General features: G+C 45.0%; 1 long non-coding RNA gene across 1 annotated transcript in view; it reads right to left on the bottom strand.

Moving 5' to 3' along the window:
* The window catches only part of LOC143806278 (uncharacterized), a 399,341-nt gene extending 390,241 nt beyond the window's left edge, over positions 1 to 9,100 (bottom strand). Inside the window, exon 1 of the long non-coding RNA XR_013221425.1 lies at positions 8,289 to 9,100. This is a non-coding gene — a long non-coding RNA (uncharacterized LOC143806278). The remainder of the gene's footprint in view (positions 1 to 8,288) is intronic.
* Between the last annotated feature and the right edge of the window lie 6,487 nt (positions 9,101 to 15,587).

Genomic DNA, 15,587 nt, shown 5'->3' with positions numbered 1-15,587 from the left:
ACACCTTTAGTAGGCCTGAAAAGCCTATTGCATTTTTCAAAATGGTAATTTGGAGCAGAAGGTTGAAGCTCAGCTTTATTTAGTTGAGGGCAACACCAGGGAGGGGCAGAAGCCGTTAGTAGGCCCTAACCACCATTTTTTTTTTTAAAACCACATAATGAGAGCCGGAAGGTTGAAGCTCAGCTTTATTTAGTTGAGGACAACACCAGGGAGGGGCAGAAGCCGTTAGTAGGCCCTAACCACCATTTTTTTTTTTTAAACCACATAATGAGAGCCGGAAGGTTGAAGCTCAGCTTTATTTAGTTGAGGACAACACCAGGGAGGGGCACACAGACAGACACCTTTAGTAGGCCTGAAAAGCCTATTGCATTTTTCAAAATGGTAATTTGGAGCAGAAGGTTGAAGCTCAGCTTTATTTAGTTGAGGGCAACACCAGGGAGGGGCAGAAGCCGTTAGTAGGCCCTAACCACCATTTTTTTTTTTAAAACCACATAATGAGAGCCGGAAGGTTGAAGCTCAGCTTTATTTAGTTGAGGACAACACCAGGGAGGGGCACACAGACAGACACCTTTAGTAGGCCTGAAAAGCCTATTGCATTTTTCAAAATGGTAATTTGGAGCAGAAGGTTGAAGCTCAGCTTTATTTAGTTGAGGGCAACACCAGGGAGGGGCAGAAGCCGTTAGTAGGCCCTAACCACCATTTTTTTTTTTAAAACCACATAATGAGAGCCGGAAGGTTGAAGCTCAGCTTTATTTAGTTGAGGACAACACCAGGGAGGGGCACACAGACAGACACCTTTAGTAGGCCTGAAAAGCCTATTGCATTTTTCAAAATGGTAATTTGGAGCAGAAGGTTGAAGCTCAGCTTTATTTAGTTGAGGGCAACACCAGGGAGGGGCAGAAGCCGTTAGTAGGCCCTAACCACCATTTTTTTTTTTAAAACCACATAATGAGAGCCGGAAGGTTGAAGCTCAGCTTTATTTAGTTGAGGACAACACCAGGGAGGGGCAGAAGCCGTTAGTAGGCCCTAACCACCATTTTTTTTTTTAAAACCACATAATGAGAGCCGGAAGGTTGAAGCTCAGCTTTATTTAGTTGAGGACAACACCAGGGAGGGGCACACAGACAGACACCTTTAGTAGGCCTGAAAAGCCTATTGCATTTTTCAAAATGGTAATTTGGAGCAGAAGGTTGAAGCTCAGCTTTATTTAGTTGAGGGCAACACCAGGGAGGGGCAGAAGCCGTTAGTAGGCCCTAACCACCATTTTTTTTTTTAAAACCACATAATGAGAGCCGGAAGGTTGAAGCTCAGCTTTATTTAGTTGAGGACAACACCAGGGAGGGGCACACAGACAGACACCTTTAGTAGGCCTGAAAAGCCTATTGCATTTTTCAAAATGGTAATTTGGAGCAGAAGGTTGAAGCTCAGCTTTATTTAGTTGAGGGCAACACCAGGCAGGGGCAGAAGCCGTTAGTAGGCCCTAACCACCATTTTTTTTTTTAAAACCACATAATGAGAGCCGGAAGGTTGAAGCTCAGCTTTATTTAGTTGAGGACAACACCAGGGAGGGGCACACAGACAGACACCTTTAGTAGGCCTGAAAAGCCTATTGCATTTTTCAAAATGGTAATTTGGAGCAGAAGGTTGAAGCTCAGCTTTATTTAGTTGAGGGCAACACCAGGGAGGGGCAGAAGCCGTTAGTAGGCCCTAACCAAAGTTGAAGGCCAAATGCAGTTTAATTTCTGATACTATAGGCCGAAAGCCAGAAGGTGGAAGTTCCGATTTAGACAGTGGAGGACAATTTGAATTAGGGACTGCAGACAGACTTAGTAGGCTGTCCCCTGTGGACCATGCATCCACCACATTAACCCATTGCGCCGTAATGGACACGTAATCTTCCGTGGCCATGCCTACAGGTCCATGCGTCTGTTGTCAGGTGCACCTTTGTACTCACAGATTGCCAGAGTGCATGGACAATGCGGTCTTCTACATGCTGGTGGAGGGTTGGGATGGCTTTTCTCGCAAAAGAAGTGTTTCGACTGGTTAGCTTGTAGCGTGGTACAGCGTAGTCCATCATGGCCTTATTAATAGTAAATAAAATATATAACTAGGCTCTATGAACTTTTAAATAGGTTCCAGGGGTACACGGGCAGCATTGGTGTGGTCAGTGGAGGAGTATTGCAAGTAGGGGCTGCAGACAGGCTATCAAAGGCCTAAAATAACAAACAGTAGGCAGTCATGGCAGTTTTACATCGGTTACATGGATACACAGGCAGGCACTCCAGGCAGCATTGTGGTCAGTGGAGGAGTATTGCAAGTAGGGGCCGCAGACAGGCTATCAAAGGCCTAAAATAACAAACAATAGGCTCATGGCAGTTTTACAGCGGTTACATGGATACACGGGCAGGCAGCTTGGTGGTCAGTGGAGGAGTATTTAAAGTAGGGACCGCAGACAGGCTATCAAAGGCCTAAAATAACAAACAATAGGCTCATGGCAGTTTTACAGCGGTTACATGGATACACGGGCAGGCAGCTTGGTGGTCAGTGGAGGAGTATTTAAAGTAGGGACCGCAGACAGGCTTCAAAGGCCTAACATAAGAAAATGGGCTGGCTGTAGGCACTTTATAATTGGTTCCAGGGGTACACGGGCAGCAGTGGTCTGGTCAGTGGAGGAGTATTTAAAGTAGGGACCGCAGACAGGCTTCAAAGGCCTAACATAAGAAAATGGGCTGGCTGTAGGCACTTTATAATTGGTTCCAGGGGTACACGGGCAGCAGTGGTCTGGTCAGTGGAGGAGTATTTAAAGTAGGGACCGCAGACAGGCTATCAAAGGCCTAACATAACAAACAATAGGCTCATGGCAGTTTCACAGCGGTTACATGGATACACGGGCAGGCAGCTTGGTGGTCAGTGGAGGAGTATTTAAAGTAGGGACCGCAGACAGGCTATCAAAGGCCTAAAATAACAAACAATAGGCTCATGGCAGTTTTACAGCGGTTACATGGATACACGGGCAGGCAGCTTGGTGGTCAGTGGAGGAGTATTGCAAGTAGGGGCCGCAGACAGGCTATCAAAGGCCTAAAATAACAAACAATAGGCTCATGGCAGTTTTACAGCGGTTACATGGATACACGGGCAGGCAGCTTGGTGGTCAGTGGAGGAGTATTTAAAGTAGGGACCGCAGACAGGCTATCAAAGGCCTAAAATAACAAACAATAGGCTCATGGCAGTTTTACAGCGGTTACATGGATACACGGGCAGGCAGCTTGGTGGTCAGTGGAGGAGTATTGCAAGTAGGGGCCGCAGACAGGCTATCAAAGGCCTAAAATAACAAACAATAGGCTCATGGCAGTTTTACAGCGGTTACATGGATACACGGGCAGGCAGCTTGGTGGTCAGTGGAGGAGTATTTAAAGTAGGGACCGCAGACAGGCTATCAAAGGCCTAAAATAACAAACAATAGGCTCATGGCAGTTTTACAGCGGTTACATGGATACACAGGCAGCTTGGTGGTGAGTGGAGGAGTAGTGCAAGGAGTGTCTGTCCCAGTACTCCCAAAATATAAATAGATGTTAATGTCTCGCAAAACAACCAAAACAAAAAAAAAAGGTGGCATACTTAGGTACAGGGGTGGGCTCATCTACTGAGTTTCTGACATAGTAATTTGGCAGTAACTATTTAATGGTGCCAATATAGGACACAGACACAGACTACTTTAAGTTGCATCATAGATGTCTACAAATTTGTATTGTCAGTGCCAGACATTGAATGATGTCAGCGAATAGACTAAAGATTGGTGGAGCTGTGCGACATAATTTTGCACGTGGTAGAGCACATTTTGAGCTGGGGTAGGGGGGAACTCTCTTGAGGCCGGCGGGACCGCCCCAGGGCCCCTCATGTTACAACGGTGTGTCTGACGTTGGGTGCGCACCACCACCGCCAGAGACACTACATTGTACTATGAGGGACCCAGTAGCAATGCCGTCAACCAAAAGCGAGCACACCCACCTCTTCAGACAAACAGCAGTCTCACGGGTGCTTGCGCCAAGTCGCGATACCATGGCCCCGTGTGGGGAGTTTTGCCATTTAGGGAGGTGTAAACATGTCGTATGCTGTACAATCAGCTGCAGCAAATTAGACATTAGAAAAGTAATTCACAGGCAAGAGCTTTTCATAGGAAAGCTAGGTGTCGGCCGGGCAAGGTGGGGCAAAAGATTTCGAAATCCAGTTGTGGTTCATTTTAATGAATGTTAGATCGTCAACATTTTGGGTAGCCAGACGAGTCCTTTTTTCGGTTAATATTGAACCTGCAGCACTGAATACTCTTTCTGATAGGACACTTGCTGCCGGGCAAGCAAGCTCCTGCAATGCATATTCTGCCAATTCTGGCCAGGTGTCTAATTTGGAGGCCCAGTAATCAAATGGGAATGACGGTTGAGGGAGAACATCGATAAGGGATGAAAAATAGTTAGTAACCATACTGGACAAATGTTGTCTCCTGTCACTTTCAATTGATGCAGCAGTACCTGTCCTGTCTGCGGTCATAGCAAAATCACTCCACAACCTGGTCAGAAAACCCCTCTGTCCAACGCCACTTCTGATGTGTGCACCCCTAACACTCCTAGTCTGCTGCCCCCTGGAGCTCGTGTGAGAACGATCACGTGCGCTGTGTGCTGGGAATGCCTGAAGCAAACGGTCAACAAGAGTTGATTGTTTGGTTGCTAATATTAGTTCCAAGTTCTCATGTGGCATAATATTTTGCAATTTGCCTTTATAGCGTGGATCAAGGAGGCAGGCCAACCAGTAATCGTCATCGTTCATCATTTTCGTAATGCGTGTGTCCCTTTTTAGGATACGTAAGGCATAATCCGCCATGTGGGCCAAAGTTCCAGTTGTCAAATCTCCGGTTGTGATTGGTTGAGGGGCAGTTGCAGGCAAATCTACGTCACTTGTGTCCCTCAAAAAACCAGAACCCGGCCGTGACACGCAACCAAATTCCTGTGCCCCCGGGAAAGGTTCGGCATTAAAAATATACTCATCCCCATCATCCTCCTCGTCCTCCACCTCCTCTTCGCCCGCTACCTCGTCCTGTACACTGCCCTGACCAGACAATGGCTGACTGTCATCAAGGCTTTCCTCTTCCTCTGGTGCAGACGCCTGCTCCTTTATGTGCGTCAAACTTTGCATCAGCAGACGCATTAGGGGGATGCTCATGCTTATTACGGCGTTGTCTGCACTAACCAGCCGTGTGCATTCCTCAAAGCACTGAAGGACTTGACACATGTCTTGTATCTTAGACCACTGCACACCTGACAACTCCATGTCTGCCATCCTACTGCCTGCCCGTGTATCCTCCCACAAATAAATAACAGCACGCCTCTGTTCGCACAGTCTCTGAAGCATGTGCAGTGTTGAGTTCCACCTTGTTGCAACGTCTATGATTAGGCGATGCTGGGGAAGGTTCAAAGACCGCTGATAGGTCTGCATACGGCTGGCGTGTACAGGCGAACGTCGGATATGTGAGCAAAGTGCACGCACTTTGAGGAGCAGGTCGGAGAACCCAGGATAAGTTTTCAATAAGCACTGCACCACCAGGTTTAAGGTGTGAGCCAGGCAAGGAATGTGTTTCAGTTGGGAAAGGGAGATGGCAGCCATGAAATTCCTTCCGTTATCACTCACTACCTTGCCTGCCTCAAGATCTACTGTGCCCAGCCACGACTGCGTTTCTTGTTGCAAGAACTCGGACAGAACTTCCGCGGTGTGTCTATTGTCGCCCAAGCACTTCATAGCCAATACAGCCTGCTGACGCTTGGCAGTAGCTGGCCCATAATGGGACAACTGGTGTGCAACAGTGTCATCTGCCGATGGAGTGGTTGGCAGACTGCGTTCTGTGGAAGAGCTGTAGCTTCTGCAGGAGGACGAGGAGGAGGAGGAGGAGGGGGTGCGAACGCCTACAGCCAACTGTTTCCTAGACCGTGGGCTAGGCACAACTGTCCCTAAATTGATGTCGCCTGTGGACCCTGCATCCACCACATTCACCCAGTGTGCCGTGATGGACACATAACGTCCCTGGCCATGCCTACTGGTCCATGCATCTGTAGTCAGGTGCACCTTTGTACTCACAGATTGCCTGAGTGCATGGACGATGCGCTGTTTAACATGCTGGTGCAGGGCTGGGATGGCTTTTCTGGAAAAAAAGTGTCGACTGGGTAGCTCGTATCGTGGTTCAGCGTACTCCATCAGGGCTTTGAAAGCTTCGCTTTCAACTAACCGGTAGGGCATCATCTCTAACGAGATTAGTCTAGCTATGTGGGCGTTAAAACCCTGTGTACGCGGATGCGAGGATAAGTACTTCCTTTTTCTAACCAGAGTCTCATGTAGGGTGAGCTGGACTGGAGAGCTGGAGATCGTGGAACTTTCGGGTGTGCCGGTGTACATGGCAGACTGAGAGACGGTTGGAGACGGTATTGTTTCCGCCGGTGCCCTAGATGCAATATTTCCTCCTACAAAACTGGTGATTCCCTGACCCTGACTGCTTTTGGCTGGCAAAGAAACCTGCACAGATACTGCCGGTGGTGCGGAAAATGGTGGCCTTACAGTGACGGAAGGGATGTTGCGTTGCTGACTAGCTTCATTGGCCGAGGGTGCTACAACCTTGAGGGACGTTTGGTAGTTAGTCCAGGCTTGAAAATGCATGGTGGTTAAGTGTCTATGCATGCAACTAGTATTTAGACTTTTCAGATTCTGACCTCTGCTTAAGCTAGTTGAACATTTTTGACAGATGACTTTGCGCTGATCAGTTGGATGTTGTTTAAAAAAATGCCAGACTGCACTCTTCCTAGACTCGGATCCCTTTTCAGGGATTGCAGACTGAGCTTTAACCGGATGGCAACGCTGTGCTCCAACAGGTTTTGGCTTTGACACGCGTTTTGGTCCAGATACGGGCCCGGCAGATGGAACCTGTTGCGATGTTGATGCCTGCTGCGGCCCCTCCTCCACCTCCGCTTCTGAACTACTGCCGCCTGCACCCTGTTCCCCCAATGGCTGCCAATCGGGGTCAATAACTGGGTCATCTATTACCTCCTCTTCGAGCTCGTGTGCAACTTCGTCTGTGTCACTGTGTCGGTCGGTGGTATAGCGTTCGTGGCGGGGCAACATAGTCTCATCAGGGTCTGATTGTGGATCTGTACCCTGAGAGGGCAATGTGGTGGTCTGAGTCAAAGGAGCAGCATAGTACTCTGGCTGTGGCTGTGCATCAGTGCACTCCATGTCAGAATATACTTGTAATGGGCATGGCCTGTTAAATGTTTCACTTTCTAAGCCAGGGACGGTATGTGTAAAGAGCTCCATGGAGTGACCCGTTGTGTCGCCTGCTGCATCCTTCTCTCTTGTTGTAGTTTTTGCTGAGGAGGACAAGGAAGCGACTTGTCCCTGACCGTGAACATCCACAAGCGACGCGCTGCTTTTACATTTACCAGTTTCGGAAGAGGAGGCAAAAGAGCTAGAGGCTGAGTCTGCAATGTAAGCCAAAACTTGCTGTTGCTGCTCCGCCTTTAAAAGCGGTTTTCCTACTCCCAGAAAAGAGAGCGTTCGAGGCCTTGTGTAGCCTGACGACGAAACTGGCTCCACAGCTCCAGACTTAGGTGGAATATTTTTATCCCCACGACCACCTGATGCTCCACTACCACTACCATCATTACCAGCTGACAATGAACGCCCACGACGACCTCTTGCACCAGACTTCCTCATTGTTTTAAAATCTTAACCAAAGTAACTTTATTTGTTGCTGTCAAACAACTTACACGGTGAGCTATAACTTCAGTATGATTTCAATATCCCTTAACAGGTTGGTGAGACCACAAGGAAAATCAGGCACAATGTTACACACTCTGTTTTCTGTGGCACAAAATCACAGAGATGACACACACGCAGGACTGTCACTCAAGCACTAATGTCAATATTAATCTCCCACCTAATTTATTTATTTTTTTTTTTCAGGGAGACTTTAGAAACCAAATAATATTAAAAAAAAAAAAAAAAAAATAGGCTTGCTATAGCCCACTGAATGAGAGATAGCACACACAGCAGTGGCACACAAGCCCTGACTGAGGCCAATATTTTTCTCCCACTGATTGATGTAGTGTTTTTGTGTTGAGGTAGAATTTAGAACACAAATCACGGAAAAAATAAATAGGCTTTCTATGGCCCACTGAATGAAAGGGAGAGAGGTGGCACACCCAGGAGTCAAGACTGGCACACAAGCTGAAAGGGCAATATTACTCTCCCACTGTTTTTTTATGTATTTTTTGTTTTTTCAGGGAGACTTTAGAAACCCAATAATATTTAAAAAAAAAATAAATAGGCTTTCTATGGCCCACTGAATGAGAGGGAGAGAGGTGGCACACCCAGGAGTCAAGACTGGCACACAAGCTGAAAGGGCAATATTATTCTCCCACTGTTTTTTTAGGTTTTTTTTTTTTTTTTCAGGGAGAATTAGAAACCAAATAATATTAAAAAAAAAAAATAAATAGGCTTTCTATGGCCCACTGAATGAGAGGGAGAGAGGTGGCACACCCAGGAGTCAAGACTGGCACACAAGCTGAAAGGGCAATATTACTCTCCCACTGTTTTTTTATGTATTTTTTGTTTTTTAAGGGAGACTTTAGAAACCCAATAATATTTAAAAAAAAAAAAAAAAAAAAGGCTTTCTATGGCCCACAATTAGAGAGAGAGGTGGCACACCCAGGAGTCAAGACTGGCACACAAGCTGAAAGGGCAATATTACTCTCCCACTGTTTTTTTATTTATTTATTTTTTTTCAGGGAGACTTTAGAAACCAAATAATAAGAAAAAAAATTAATAAATAAATAGGCTTTCTATAGCCCACTGAATAAGAGATAGCACACACAGCAGTGGCACACAAGCCCTGACTGAGGCCAATATTTTTCTCCCACTGATTGATGTAGTGTTTTTGTGTTGAGGTAGATTTTAGAACACAAATCACGGAAAAAATAAATAGGCTTTCTATGGCCCACTCAGTGAGAGATGGCACACACAGGGATGGCACTGTAGCAGAAATGCCAATCTTAATCTCCCACAAAAAAAAAACAAAAAAAAAAAAAAAACTGTCCTACAATTACTATCTCCCTGCAGTAATGTAAGCCAGGTATGGCAGGCAGCAATAGGAGTGGACTGATGCACAAATTAAATAAAAAGTGTGGACAAACAAAAAAGATAGCTGTGCAGAAAGGAAGGAACAAGAGGATATGTGCTTTGAAAAAAGCAGTTGGTTTCCACAGTGGCGTACACACAGCAATACAGCTATCACGGAGCCTTCTAGGGCAGCCCAATGAGCTACAGCGCTGAGGGGAAAAAAAAAAAAAAATAGCTTCCACAGTCCCTGCACACCGAAGGTGGTGTTGGACAGTGGAAATCGCTGCAGCACAAGCGGTTTGGTGGTTAGTGGACCCTGCCTAACGCTCTCCCTGCTTCTGACGAAGCGGCAGCAACCTGTCCCTAAGCTCAGATCAGCAGCAGTAAGATGGCGGTCGGCGGGAACGCCCCTTTATAGCCCCTGTGACGCCGCAGACAGCAAGCCAATCACTGCAATGCCCTTCTCTAAGATGGTGGGGACCAGGATCTATGTCATCACGCTGCCCACACTCTGCGTTCACCTTCATTGGCTGAGAAATGGCGCTTTTCGCGTCATTGAAACGCGACTTTGGCGCGAAAGTCGCGTACCGCATGGCCGACAAGCACAGGGGTCGGATCGGGTTTCATGAGACGCCGACTTAGCCAAAAGTCGGCGACTTTTGAAAATGATCGACCCGTTTCGCTCAACCCTAGTTATTACTGATGAATCCTCCTGAACTGGTCCTAATACAGACCACACTCCTCCAAAAGAAGCCAATGGAGTTTTCTCTCCTTGGAGATTTGATACAAGGATGACACGAGCATGAGGCCTGGAGGCATCGCCATGATTGAGGAGGAGACATTTCTTGGTCACAACCTATCTCTGAGCACCACCATTGCAGGAAGTATGATGCGCTCTACTGCCTACGACAGGAAGACGACTGAAGACCATCGTGACCTACCGGTCCTTGTTATAACACCGTCTTGATGTTTCCAATAGGTTTTTTTATGTACTGCGCAGTAGAGTGCATGATAAATTATGTACCTAGAGTGGCTCCTATTAGTCCTTATACCTATACAACCTCAACACCCCTCTATATTATGCAGAATTTGGGACAAAAATAAGGAGGATAGAAGGTTCAGACAATGCAATTCAAAGTGTATGAGTAAGAAGTATCACTTTGAAAAGCATCAACCCTGATTATTATTATTTTTTGGACTTTTTTCCTATGATTATGCCATTTTTAGTCACATGTTTTTAACCCTCCATCAGTTGCAACTGATCTCACAGGCACAGGTTGTTTAGTTTTGTTTCTCTCTCCTATCCAATTTATCAGACAATCTCCCTCTCCAATTTATTTTCAGTCTTTTAATGCTCTTTGAAACCTGATCTCACAGTGTTACAGCAGACCTTCTGCCGAGCAGATCTGAATTTTGTGGCTTCTCAGGCTCACTGCACCTGAGCTCATCTCTCATTGAAAGGTTTGTATTTTCTCTTTTTAAATTGTTTATTTAGCTTGTTTTATGAATGAATAATGCAAAGTTTGTGGAAATAAGTAGGGTTTTCTTAGAAAAAAAGAGGGTGGCCTCTGAGACACATTGCACCCTAACATGTACTCTCTCTTTTTCTAGCCTCAGATTCTCTGCTGAAATGGACAGTAAAATGTATAATTTATATAAGCCCCTTCATGTTGAAGAAATGAAGGATCCGCTGTTAAATGATGAGTGAGACCGAACACTGAACGAAGATTTAGGGGAAGAGTGATATTTCATCTCAAGATGAGGTGGAAGAATGTAAAAGTGATTCAGGAACAGAGCAGGATGGTGAGGAGACTGATACAGATGAACAAGATAAAGATAATGCCTATTATGGGCAAAGATAAAAAGACCAAGTGGAGCAAGAAGCCACTCAAGAGCAAACATCATTGGGAATCACACAACATTCTCACTCACCTTCCAGGAGTTATTGGAAGCGCTAAGAATGCTAAAACTGTACTTGAATATTGGAATAATAAATTTATTGAAAAAATTATGGAAACTATTGTTAGATGCACGAAACAATATATTGACACCGTCAAAGACAAATTCTCCAGAAAGACATCAAACCCACAGATGAAACTGAACTCAGGGCTTTCATTGGCTTGTTATACTTAGCTGGTGAATATAGAGTGAATCGTCAAAGTTTGGAGGAACTTTGGGGGAAAGAAGGTAGCAGCATTGAAAAATGTAGCATTGTAATGAATCTCAAACGATTCAAGACCCTGATCTGTTGCGTTCGTTTTGATGATCGAACTACCAGGACCCAATGAAACGATTCTGACCGGCTTGCTGTAATTTGTGACATGTTTCAAAAATTTGTTGCATATTGTCAGAATAGTTATTACCCTGGGGAGAACGTGACAACTGTCTAAGTGCTTCCTTGTTTCCGTGTAAAATGTGCTTTTCTTTTTGGCAATACGTTCCATCAAAGCCTAGCAAATACGGAATGAAACGTTTTGCCCTTGCTGATGCCAGGATAGTTTACACGAATAATATTGAAATTTATGCTGAAAAACAGCGAACAGGTCCTTTTTGTGTGTCAGGAACAAGCCAAGTGACGTGGTGAGGAGAATGGCCGAGCCCTTGTTTGGATCTAGTTGCAATATTACAGCTGACAATTAGTTTTCTGATTTTGACCTAATCGATAATTTGAAAATACAGAAAATGTCGTATGTTGGAACTGTCAGAAAAAATAAAGCACAGTTGCTGCCAGGTTTTCTAAATGTGAAATGGAAAACACAATATATCAGTATGTTTGGCTCCAATAATGGGAAGGTTTTGGTTTCCTACAACCCCCGTGAGAAGAAAATTTTGATTCTGGTCTCTTCACTTCATTGATCCTGAGTCTGGAGAGGAAAAGAAACCAGAGGTGATCACTTTTTAGAATTTAACCAAAAGCAGCGTTGATACTGAAGATCAAATGTGCGCCACTTACAGTGTTAGCCGAAACACCAAGCGCTGGGCAAAGGTTATCTTCTTCGTGATGTTGAAGGTGGGTGGTATCAATTCACAAGTGTTTTATCTCGGCAATCAACTGGAACCACTGTGTAGAAGAATTTACCTGAAAACATTGGCTAATGAACTGATGAGAGGAACACCAAAGAAATCTGAAGACGGGTGAGATCCCCTCTAGCCTCCACGTTCGGCTGAAAAGATTTAATCCCAAATATAATCGAAAAAAAATCACCACTTCTCCCACCTCCCAAGAGATGTATATACACCGATGAAACTGGTGGCAGAAAGACATCAAATTATGAATTAAAAAATGTCACACTGCGATCTGCCTGTTATCAGAAATGTAATTTCGTCCTCCCTGTGAAATGATTTCTTATGTGCCAGAAATTTAGAGTCGTGCGTAGTGTTGAGCATTCCGATACCTCAAGTATCGGGTATCGGCCGATACGTGCGGTATCGGAATTCCAATACTGAGTTCCGATACTTTTGTGATATCGGAAATCGGAATCGGATCCATATTCATGTAAAAAATAAAGAATTAAAATAAAAAATATGGATATACTCACCTCTCCGGCGGCCCCTGGACCTTACCGCTGTAACCGGCAGCCTCCGTTCCTAAGAATGAGCGCGTGATACGATACTTGAGTCCCATTGACTTGTATTGGTATCGGGTATCGGTATCGGCGATATCCAATATTTTTCGGGTATCGGCCGATACTATCCAATACCGATACTTTCAAGTATCGGAAGGTATCGCTCAACACTAGTCGTGCGCAAAATTTTAACATTTTAATTGTTAATTCAACTATTTTCTTTACAAAGTTGGAAAAAAGTGAAAACACAAAAGCTAAGAGCATTTGTGAGTTTGAGCAGAATTTTTTAACTTGCTTGCACCATAATGAAGTATTTGGTGTAAAAAACACCCAGCAATGCATACCACAAGTTAAACAAGAAAAGTTACTCAAATGATGAATTGGGGTCAAAGTGTTTTAGAAATTGCTTCAAGTCTTTCTGTCTTCAATATACTACTAGGTTGGGGGTATTACATCGGCCGACATGACTCGAACCCCTGATGATCCTAGCATTGACCCTCTCATAACGACAGAAAACTCTGGGTGACTGCACAATGCTGACGTGATCTTCACAATTTCCTTCCCTCTGATCCGAATCTTCTTGTTGCTTTCTCACATTTTTCTTGTAACTTTATAACTTTCCAGATGTCTCCCGTTTTTCCCTGGATGGTAATATGTCCCTTTTATCATTGAGAACATGTGTAGCACATAATGCGCCTCACCTGCTGTGCGTCTACGGGGAGACCGGGCCTCGCGTTATGATTGAAGAGCTTAAGTACACCGTAGGTGGAACGCGTAACTACTGTTTTATTTCAACCATTATGTAAATTAAAATAGTTTCCCGTTTCTCCAGATAATCAAAACACAGAGGGGCCATGGTCTTTAAAATTCAGAGACAGCGATATTGTAAAATATTCTGCACACTCAGCTGACTTTACGAGATTTTTATTCGCACTTCAAGAGCCAAAAGTAATACCTTTCCCTCCGCTACCAAATTGGCGTAAATGCTTGTGGTGGCGGCACTAATGTAGAAATGGCAGTGATGTACTGAAATAGAGGGGTTCTTACCATTCTGCCGAGTGATTCATTCAACAGAAAGGGAATATTCAAATGAAATAATAGAGCCCATTAATGGCGCATTAACGTTCTCTCGCTCGCACCGATCATGCGCTAGACCTAGTTACAGTTGACATGCATCATATGACCAAAGGAAATGGCAAAAGAAATTAGCATATATTTGTTATCTGCCATTGGTTACCTAATCTTTTTTTCATGACTACAGCATAGGAGATGGCAGAACGTAACATTGTAGCAGCCCCTCATCCCTGACAGTCGGAGCAATGTCATTTGCATAGAATCTTCATCATTGATCGAGTCGTGCAAATGCCTCATTTTCGAGCTCAATTGTCTTCTTTTATTCTTGCAGCATTTAGAGGTTTCTTTATTATTGGGTTTATTTCAAAACTGGAGGTTATATTATTATTTGAGCAGATTTTAAGGTTAATTTTTGCATTACTCACTCCTGATTCCTGGAGTAGACCATGGTGTTCTTGTTGCAGGTTTGGGAGAAGAGGGGCATGTGGTGTGACCAGAAGAGAAATCTACAATGGTATACAGATAGATACAGGTGATACATGATTGAAGAACTGCTGTTTTAGTGAAGAAGTTCAAGGATCTATGGAGTGAGATTGTGAAACATCGGTCTAAGAACACAGGGTAGATCATCTGGAAGTGTGCAGAGGACAGTAAACCCATCCTTCAGTCTTGTACACAGGCTTTTGGTTATTTTCACTTTCACAGGTTTCCAGTAATTTTTTTTTTTTTTCTCGATTAAGGAAAGTAATACAATAATTATTTACACTTTCAATCCTTCGCACTCCTCTGATTCTACAGTGATCATGGTCAGCACGGTGGCGCAGTGGATAGCACAGCAGCCTTGCAGCTCTGGAGTCCTGGGTTCAAGCCCCACTAAGGACAACATCTGCAAAGAGTTTGTATGTTCTCTCCGTGTTTGCGTGGGTTTCCTCCGGGTACTCCGGTTTCCTCTCACTTTCCAAAGACATACTGATAGGTAATTTAGATTGTGAGCCCCAACGGGGACAGTGACGATAATGTGTGCAACCTGTAAAGCGCTGCGGAATATGTTAGCGCTATATAAAAATAAAGATTATTATTATCACGTCCCATCCATCAGTGACCTGAATACAGCAGATAATCATTGGCCTCGGACTCAGGAGTCCCTTATACAACAGTCACTGCTGAGGCCGGAAAGTGGCTTCTGGGTTAGGTGAGTGATGGAATGGGCATCTGGAACGTCCGCCAGGGCCATGGCATGGGGTACTCGGTACCAGGTCCGATACTTAAAGGGATGTGTCACAGCGGCGGAAACCCGATCCGTGGCCCTGGGCGCCCATGTTAAATGGACGGTCTTTAAAGGGGTTAGTTGAACAATAAAAGTTTGTGACGCCACCTGTAGTATTCGATCAGGGGTGACTGGTGCTGCTTAAAGGGGTCCACTGGGAGGATGTTATGGTAGCAGGTGAAGCAGGATCCCTAGAGCTTCCGGTGTAATAGATGAAGATGGTGATAGGTGGTGTAGTAAGAAACGGAGGACACATGGTTGTTCAAGGCAGCCACAGTCCAGGGTACCCGATCATGGATGCTGGTGTAGTGTGGCCGGCTTGGAAGCGAATTGGGAATCCCTTTAACCAGGTGGCATTGGAAGCCTTCCTTCTAGCGCTGTGGTGTTGTAGTCCCTTGCTGCCTTAGGCCTCACACAAGGTCCTCACGTTCTCTCTGTCCCCCTTTAGGTAGGACACTACCCATATGACAGGTAACTCGAGCCTTTTTACAGGATCTCTATCACGACCCGGGCTCTATTTGCTACTG

Source organism: Ranitomeya variabilis, chromosome 2, assembly GCF_051348905.1.
Source record: "Ranitomeya variabilis isolate aRanVar5 chromosome 2, aRanVar5.hap1, whole genome shotgun sequence".
NCBI lineage: Eukaryota > Metazoa > Chordata > Amphibia > Anura > Dendrobatidae > Ranitomeya > Ranitomeya variabilis.
This window is presented reverse-complemented; position numbering and strand designations above follow the sequence as displayed.